The following is a 9,620-nucleotide window of genomic DNA, read 5'->3' as shown; positions in this document are numbered from 1 at the left end:
ATGCTTGGATTTAACGACCACGCCGTCCACGTATGCCTCCACTGTTTTGCCTATCTGGTTTGCCAGACATGTTGTGCTGATATGTTGCGCCAGCGTTTTTGAGCCCGAATGGCATTGTGTTGAAGCAGAATGGGCCGTATGGTGTGATGAATGCCATTGCGGCTTGGTCTGGCTCCGCCATTTTAATTTGATGGTAGCCAGAGTATGCGTCGAGGAAACATAATGAATCGTGTCCTACGGTAGCATCAATGATTTGATCGATGCGGGGGAAGGGGAAGGGATCCTTTGGGCAGGCCTTGTTAAGGTCCTTAAAATCGACGCACAAGCGCCAGGATTTGTCCTTCTTTGGTACCATCACCAGGTTTGCTAGCCAGTCCGGATGTTTTATGTCTCTGATGAATCCGGCCTCCAATATCTTGGCTAGTTCCTCTCCCATGGCTTGTCTCTTAGGTTCGGAGAAACGTCGAAGAGCCTGCTTGACTGGCTTGAATCCTTTTAGGATATTTAGGCTGTGCTCAGCCAGCCTGCGTGGGATTCCTGGCATGTCTGAAGGATGCCAGGAAAAAATGTCCCAATTCTCGCATAGGAACTCTCGCAGTGCGGTGTCGACATGAGGGTTTAATTGTGCCCTGATGGAAGCTGTTTTTGTAGGGTCCGTTGGATGGACTTGGAATTTGACTATTTCGTCCGCCGGTTTAAAGGAGGTGGACTTGGATCTTTTATCGAGTATCATGTCGTCCCTGTTCACCGTGGAGCGCAGCACAGTTAGTTCCTCGGCCGCTAGGGCTTCGGATAGTGCCTCAAGGGCCAGTGCGGCTGTCTTATTTTCGGCTCGGAGTGCTATGTCCGGATCACTAGCAAGAGTGATGATTCCGTTGGGCCCGGGCATTTTGAGCTTCATGTAACCGTAATGGGGTGTGGCTTGGAAGATTGTAAACGCCTCCCGCCCTAGTAGGGCGTGGTATCCGCTGCTAAACAGGGCCACTTGGAATGTAATTTCTTTGGACCTGTAATTATCCGGCATGCCGAATACCACATCTAGTGTGATTTTCCCAGCACAGCGTGCTTCCCGACTGGGGATGATTCCTCTAAAGGTTGTGCTACTTTGCTCAATGCGGCTCCAGTCTATTTCCATCTTTTGAAGAGTTTCCTCATAGATGAGGTTTAATCCACTGTCGCCGTCCATGAGTACCTTGGTGAGTCGAAAGCCGTCCACGATTGGACTGAGGACCAGTGCGGCTGGTGCTCGGGCTGTTCTGAATTTAGGCTCGTCACTGGCATTGAAGGTAATAGCCGTGTCACTCCAAGGATTTATTTCTGCTATGTGGCAGATTTCGGCCATGCTGCGGAGTGTTCGCTTGCTTCTGTTATTTGACACGAAGGTCTCAAAGACCGTTAACACCGTATTGTTGTCCACGGGATGGTGCTCTGTGGTATTTGGGAGGAGTAGATCCTCACCACTTTTGGCCACCTACCGTAGTATCCAACATGCTCTAAGGCTGTTTGTTGGTATGGCATCCGCTGTACTATGAATTTTGCAGGGTCCGTTGAGCCATCCCTCCAGTACGGTTCCTTACCCCGTAGAGGGCTTTTGCTTTTTGGTAGTTAACCTAGGTGTATTGTGATAATGCACCCTTTTATTTCGGACTGGGTTTGTGCTCAGGGCCGGATTATCCCAAAATTTTATTTCGGTTTTCCAGGCGCTTTCCATCGCACAGTACTTTCGTACTATGGATGCCAAGTTGGCAAAGCGTGTAATTTCGCGGCGACTTATGGCGTTGAGTATTCCCTTGTCCGTGCAATTATTGCAGAAGAATGAAATTGCGTCTTCCTCGCGGCAGTCCTTTATCCTGTTCATGACCAGGAGGAATCTGGCCCAGTAATGGTGTACTGTTTCTTCGGGTCTTCCCTAATTTGGGATAGATCGCGTATGTTTGGGTGGGTGGGTGGAATTGAATCCGAATCCTCACCCAATCTGAGACTCAGGGGCCAAGGAGTTTCGAACTCGGAAGTTTGGATTCTTGGATGTTTCCCGATAAATCTAGCCCACTGCCTGATTCTAGGTTCAGGCCTTGAGTGACGTCCTCCCCTCCACGGGTATCCGGCTTCGAGGGATCGGGAATCCGGACATAAGTAGTCCTTAAGATAGATGAGGGGTTGCCGCATTGTTCTTCCACCACTGCAACGTGATGGGTGCCCTGGGGAGAGTTGGTCTCTCTTAGATCGGGTTTAGGCCCAATTTGATCGTAGTCTGTAGCGACTCCCAGGGCGGCGAAGCGATCCAGGAGCTCGTTTATGGAAGAGAGCTCCATTGGATCTAACTGCTCAGCGAATTCCGAGCTAACGTGAAGATTGCTTTCGATGACCCAAGAAGTCATCGTCGGTGCAGCGGCTGAACATGCGGTCATAAGAAAACCACCTAGCCGGAGAGTTTGGCCGATAGCCAAAGCTCCGTTAGTAACAGTGCCGTCTTTAAAGACGGGATGAGACATCCTTCCTGATGGCGATGGCACAACGGAACTCCCAATGAAAGCACCAATGTCGGTGTCAAAACCGGCGCATCTCGGGTATGGGGTCCCGAGCTGTGTGTCTAGGCCGGATGGTAACAGGAGGCAGGGGACACGATGTTTTACCCAGGTTTGGGCCCTCTCGATGGAGGTAAAACCCTAGGTCCTGCTTGATTAATATTGAAGATATGGGTAGTACAAGAGTAGATCTACCATGAGATTAGAGAGGCTAAACCCTAAAAGCTAGCCTATGGTATGATTGTATGTTATGGTTGTTGTCCTACGGACTAAAACCCTTCGGTTTATATAGACACCGGAGAGGGTTAGGGTTACACAAGGTCGGTTACAAAGGAGGAGATATCCATATCCGTATTGCCTAGCTTGCCTTACACGCCAAGTAGAGTCCCACCCGGACACGAGACGAAGTCTTCAATCCTGTATCTTCATAGTCTAACAGTCCGGCCAATGGACATAGTCCGGCTGTCCGGAGACCCCATAATCCAGGACTCCCTTAGTGGTGGTTGTGCCTGCTTCCTTGTATCACGGCTGGAGGTGGAACCTGATGGAGGTGCTGGTGTATTGGAAGTAGAGGATGCACGTGGTGTCCATGATGAAGATCGACCTGCATAAAAGTTAGTTCGCGCCAATGCCTGTCGATCCTGCACTTCACGTTCAGCTTTACAAGCAAGATGGAATAAACGAGTGATATTAGTATACTCCTTATACTCTAGAATGGTCTGAATCTCTCTATTTAATCCACCCATAAAACGTGCAAGCATAGCTTCATTCTCCTCAACAATACCACATCTAATCACGCCAGTGTGTAATTCCTGATAATATTCTTCTATAGAATTTTTTCCTTGTCTTAAACGCTGCAATTTTTGAAGTAATTCACGTTGATAATATGGTGGAACCCAACGAGTACGCATAGCAATTTTCAAAGCAGCCCAAGTAGTTGGAATAGGATATAATCTACAATGTTCAGACCACCAAACGCATGCGAAGCTAGTGAAACCACAAACAGCAGCAGGAACACGTCTCTCCTTAGGATATTGTAAACATGTAGAACGTTGTTCAGTTTCTAACTCCCATGTAAGATATATATCAGGAACATATCTACCCTCAAATGGTGGAATATTCAATTTTAGTTTAGGAAGATGGTCATGATCTCGTACCTCATATGGTGGTGCAGCCCTACCGTTGCGATGATATACCTGAGGACGACCTGGTGGTGGTGGTGCTGGTGGTTGCACGTAGTTCTGATTTTGATCAAACTCATCCTCGTAATGGTCCTCCACATCTACAGTAGGAGCAGGAGCGACAGAAGCATCAACAGCGGCACCAGAATTTTACCCAGGGTCTATGGGATCGCGTTGTGCTCGTCCCACTTAATTTGGAAAGCGACGTTGTTGTTGTTGTTGTTGTTGTTGTTGTTGTTATTGTTGTTGTTGTAGAGGTGCGTTAGGGGCAGCCGGTGGTGGTGGTGGAAGACACACAAGCAATTCATTAAACTTGTTATCGAGCTTTGTTTCGAACGTCTTCTCCATGCCATCTATATTCTCCATGGCCTCTTCAAATCTGTTTAGCACATCTTGCACCTGTCCACTCATCATTTGCTGAAATTTATCATGCAACTCCTTATTCGTCATGTTCTCCCAGTAAGTCTCGTCGGCTTGTGATCCTGCCATGGTTAGCAGCAATAGAAACACACAAGAATATGATCCTACAGACTACTAACAAGAGGTGGTGGTGGGTGTCACAAATCCGTCAAGCAAATCTCAAATTCTTACCAGTTCTTACCCAGCAACAGGCGGTGAACGGCACCCGTCGTAGTCAAAACTCTCAAAGCTTGGATAGAGCGATTACCAGGGAAAATCAAACGCACGACGTAGACGTATGTGGAGGTGGGAAGGCTTATAATCTGGTAGCAAAAAGGGTCAGCAATAATCAATTCAGAGATGCAAAGTTGAATAAACGCTCAAAGACGGTACTGTGTTGGTCCTAGGCTAGACCGTGCTAGAGACGCGAGCCTAGAACACAAACAAAATCACGGCGCTGCACGTAAACAAGGGAAAGCACACTCTGGAATTTCTTTTTCGCTCTGTTTTTTTGGCGCTCCTCTTTTTTGTGAAAAATCACTATAATGGCGAGTGTTTCAAAACTCTTCATTCATCAAACTGACAGGATGGACACGAAATTTTTTTTTTGAATTTTTTTTCGGAAATCAGGGCAGCGACGACGAAAAAGTGCGACAAAAAATCACTATGATGGCACGTGGCTCAAAAGACTCAGAAAAGCCTAAAAATAGGATAGGGAAAAAAATTTCCTGTGAATTTTCTTTTTGAAAGCTACTCAGGCAAGGTAACACGAATCGGAAATTAGACGGATCTCGAAAGCAAACCTAATATGAAAGGAACTCGGATTGGTGGTGGATATATGGGGGTAGGATATGGCAGCGGTGGTAGTATATGGATACGGATTGGTGGTGGTATATGGATATGGATTGGTGGTGGTATAGGGATACGGATTGATGATGGTATATGGATAGAGAATGGTGGTGGTAGATGGCAGGGGCGAAGATGATGGTGCGGCGGCGGCCTGACAACTTATGACCAGAACTCGAAACTCTAAAAGACTAGACTCTAAGACCAGCAACTAGACACGAAGATGCAACCGCAAATTCAAGAAAGCAAAATACTGAAAAGACTATGCAAAGGCTCAGATTGGTTCGGATATGATGAACTAACCATAATTTTTTTTGGCTTTTTTCGTGGGCTGTAGGTATGAAGAACAGACTCGATCTAAACTACGAAAACTGTAAAATCTCACCGAGCAATCTAGAAATCTAATACGACTTGATAGAGGCAAAGGTGTCCTGATGTTTCGATGAGATAGATATTGTTTTCTGTGGGAGTCGACTTTGACGATCCGACTACGAACGTGCGAAGACGTCGTGCCTTAGAAATCGCTAAACCAACTTCCGAGGGTTATTGACCACGCCGAAGCACGATCAACCTGACCACGAGTGTCTATTTCCTGCGAGCAAACGAAGAGAAAGTAAGAAACTGAGATAGCAATCTAGATATTGCGAATAAAAGAGGAATGCTTTATTAATGAAGGTGGGGTTCTGTGACGTCTTGGTCTGGTCATTGGACACAAACGAAGTACGCGAAGTTGCAGCTATGGCGAACTTTTAATCTAAACAAAACCCAAAGTCTAAACGATGTTGTATATATGGAGAAGAGAGGGGGGAATTTCGTGGCCCTTGGAGGAGGGGTCCGAAACCAACCCTAACTCTTGTTTCCCCACACATACGGACTCTAAAAACTGCCTATAATAAAGTATTTCGAAATTACATGGAACTGGCCCAAAAATAAGGTGACACAGCACCTAGAATAGCCTCTGGACGAAATTTATGAAGTGGCATCTTCTATATTTTGTCCAAGGCTTCATGCACTCATTATGGTGGCTTCAAATCCTGGAATCATCACTTGTAACTCCGTTCTTGTGCCCCTTGCGCATGCCATCATCTTCATGCTTGAACTTCCTCCAAGGTTCATCTTTCTTGTCCAAGCTAGGCCCTTCATTTGTAAGCAAAACAAATGTATCTAATTTAGGCAGCATCATATTCTCATGAACATTAGAATCGTTACCAAGAAACGAAAGTACCTGATAATTCAATTGGCGTGCACGAGCTCTAGTAATTGGTCCAGTATGTATAGCAGCAGGGGCTGTGCGTGTAACAATGGTATTGATGTCCTCATCACGGTCTCAATGTTCCGAGGCCATATCTCCATATGCTAGGCTCGTCAAGTTTGACCTGAGTGTTCTGCGTGTGCAAAACTGGCGTGCACCCGTTGTATGTGAACGTAGAGCTTATCACACCCGAACATCATGTGGTGTGTCGGCACGACAAACTATCACAACGGTGCATACTCAGGGAGAACACTTATACCTTGAAATTTTAGTAAGTGATCATCCCATAATGCTACCGTCGTATTAAGCAAAATAAGATGCATAAAGTATAAACATCACATGCAATCAAAATATGTGACATGATATGACCATCATCATCTTGTGCCTTTGATCTCCATCTCCAAAGTACCGTCATGATCCCCATTGTTACCGGCCTGACACCATGATTTCCATCATCTTGATCTTTATCAACGTGTCGTCACATGGTCGTCTCGCCAACTATTTCTTTTGCATCTATTGCTATCGCATAGCGATAAAGTAAAGCAATTATATGGCGCTTGCATCTTATGCAATAAAGAGACAACCATAAGGTTCCTGCTAGTTGCCGCTAACTTTAACAAAACATGATCATCTCATACAACAATTTATATCTCATCACGTCTTGACCATATCACATCACAACATGCCCTGCAAAAACAAGTTAGACGTCCTCTACTTTGTTGTTGCAAGTTTTACATGGCTGCTACGGGCTTAGCAAGAACCGTTCTTATCTACGCATCAAAAAGCACAACGCGGTATAGTGATTGCTTTTTTATCTTCAGAAAAAACCCTGTTCATTGAATCCGATTCAACTAAAGTTGGAGAAACACACACCCACTAGCCACCCTGTTCATTGTGCGAGACTAGTTCTACCAACATGCTAGGATGGTGGCCGGCGGTAGCACTGAAGATATGGCACCTTCGCGATGTGCACACGTTCAGCTCGGTGACGTCCTGCGAACTCTAGATCCAGTTGAGTGTCGAGGGAGAGTTTCGCCAGCACGACGGCGTGATGACGGTGATGATGAAGCTACCGGCGCAGGGCTTTGCCTAAGCACTGCAACGATATGACTGAGGTGGACTATGGTCGACGGGGGCACTGCACACAGCTAAACAATGTCAACTTGTTTGTTCTAGGGTGCCCCCTGCCCCGTATATAAAGGAGCAAGGGGAGGGAGCTGGTGGCCTCATAGGGTGCGCCCCAAGGGGGGAATCCTAGTCCTACTCGGAGTTTGTTCCCCTTTTCCTAGTCCAACTAGGAGGGGAAGGAAAGAGGAGTAGGGGAGAAGGAAAGAGGGGGTCGGCCCCCAAGCCATAAAACAATGCGGTTTGGGCCTAGGGGGGCGCGCCCCACAACTTCCTTGCTGCCCTCTATTTCCACTAAGGCCCATGAAGGCCCATTGACCCCTCGGGGGGTTCCGGTAACTCCCCGGTACTCCGGTATTTATCCGATGACCCCCGAAACCTTTCTGATGTCCGAATATAACCTTTCAATATATCAATCTTTATGTCTTGACCATTTTGAGAATCCTCGTCATGTCCGTGATCTCATTCGGGACTCAGAACAACCTTCGGTAAATCAAAACACATAAACTCATAATACCGATCGTCATCAAACGTTAAGCGTGTGGACCCTACGGGTTCGAGAACTATGTAGACATGACCGAGAGTTATCTCCAGTCAATAACCAATAGCAGAACCTGGATGCTCATATTGGCTCCTAGTTATTCTACGAAGATATTTATCGGTCAAACCGCATAACAACTTACTTTGTTCCCTTTGTCATCGGTATGTTACTTGCCTGATTCGACTGTCGGTATCTCAATACCTAGTTCAATATCGTTACCGGCAAGTCTCTTTACTCGTTCCATAATGCAACATCCCCTAACTAACTCATTAGTCACATTGCTTGCAAGGCGTATAGTGATGTGCATTACCGAGAGGGTCCTGAGATACCTCTCCGATACACGGAGTGACAAATCCTAGTTACGATATATGCCAACTCAACAAACACCATCGGGGACACCTGTAGAGCATCTTTATTGCCACCCAGTTATGTTGTGACTTTTGACAACACACTAATTGTTCCTCCGGTATTTGGGAGTTGCATAATATCATAGTCATAGGAACATGTATAAGTTATGAAGAAAGCAATAGCAACAAACTAAACGATCATCGTGCTAAGCTAACGGATTGGTCAAGTCAATCACATCATTCTCTAATGATGTGATCTCGTTAATGAAATGAAAACTCTTTGTCCATGGCTAGGAAACTTAACCATCTTTGATTAATGAGCTAGTCAAGTAGAGGCATACTAGTGACACTCAGTTTGTCTATGTATTAACACATGTACTAAGTTTCTGGTTAATACAATTCTAGCATAAATAATAAACATTTATCATGATATAAGGAAATATAAATAACAACTTTATTATTTCCTCTAGGGCATATTTCCTTCAATACTCCTAAGACTCAAAACATTTTTTGTTCTAAACCCATCAACGTCAGTAATTCGATCAAGCAGGGGGCTCCTACGTCGGGGATGGCTCTGGTTACCAACTTGTAATGCCCACGATGCGGCTATATCTCCCACACGTCGAGGCATGACTTAGAGGCATAACCGCATGGTGGTTTTGTCGCAAGAGGGGTAATCTTCACACAATCCCATGTACTGAATAAGAAAGGGATAAATAGTTGGCTTAAAATCGCCACTTCACACAAATAACAAGTTAAACATACATCATCCAGAGTACAAATCAAGGTCCGACTACGGAATCAAAATAAAAGAAGACAACCCCGAATGCTAGATCCCCGATCGTCCCAACTGGGCTCCACTAATGATCATCATGAAATGAAACATAGTAACAACCAAGGTCATCATCGAACTCCCACTTGAGTTCGGTAGCATCACCTTGCACTGGTATCATCGTCACCTGCAACTGTTTTGGAAGTATCCGTGAGTCACGAGGACTCAGCAATCTCACACCTGTGATATCAAGACTATTTAAGCTTATGGGTAGGATAAGGTAAGGAGGTGGAGCTGGAGCAAGCGCTAAGCAAATATGGTGGCTAACATACACAAATAAGAGTAAGATGAGAAGCCACGCAACGGTCGTCAAGCTACAAGTGCTCAAGAAGTGATCCTGAAACTACTTACACTCAAACATAACCCAAACCGTGTTCACTTCCCGGACTCTGCCAAAAAGAGACCATCACGGCTACACACGCGGTTGATGCATTTTAATTAAGTCAAGTGTCAAGTTCTCTACAACCGGATATTAACAAATTCCCATCTGCCACATAACCGCGGGCATGGCTCTCGAAAGTTTATACCCTGCAGGGGTGTCCCAACTTAGCCCATCACAAGCTCTCATGATC

The sequence above is a fragment of the Triticum urartu genome, chromosome 3A (assembly GCF_056163025.1).
Source record: "Triticum urartu cultivar PI428250 chromosome 3A, HENAU_Tu73, whole genome shotgun sequence".
NCBI classification, from domain to species: domain Eukaryota; kingdom Viridiplantae; phylum Streptophyta; class Magnoliopsida; order Poales; family Poaceae; genus Triticum; species Triticum urartu.
Note: the sequence above shows the minus strand (reverse complement) of the source record.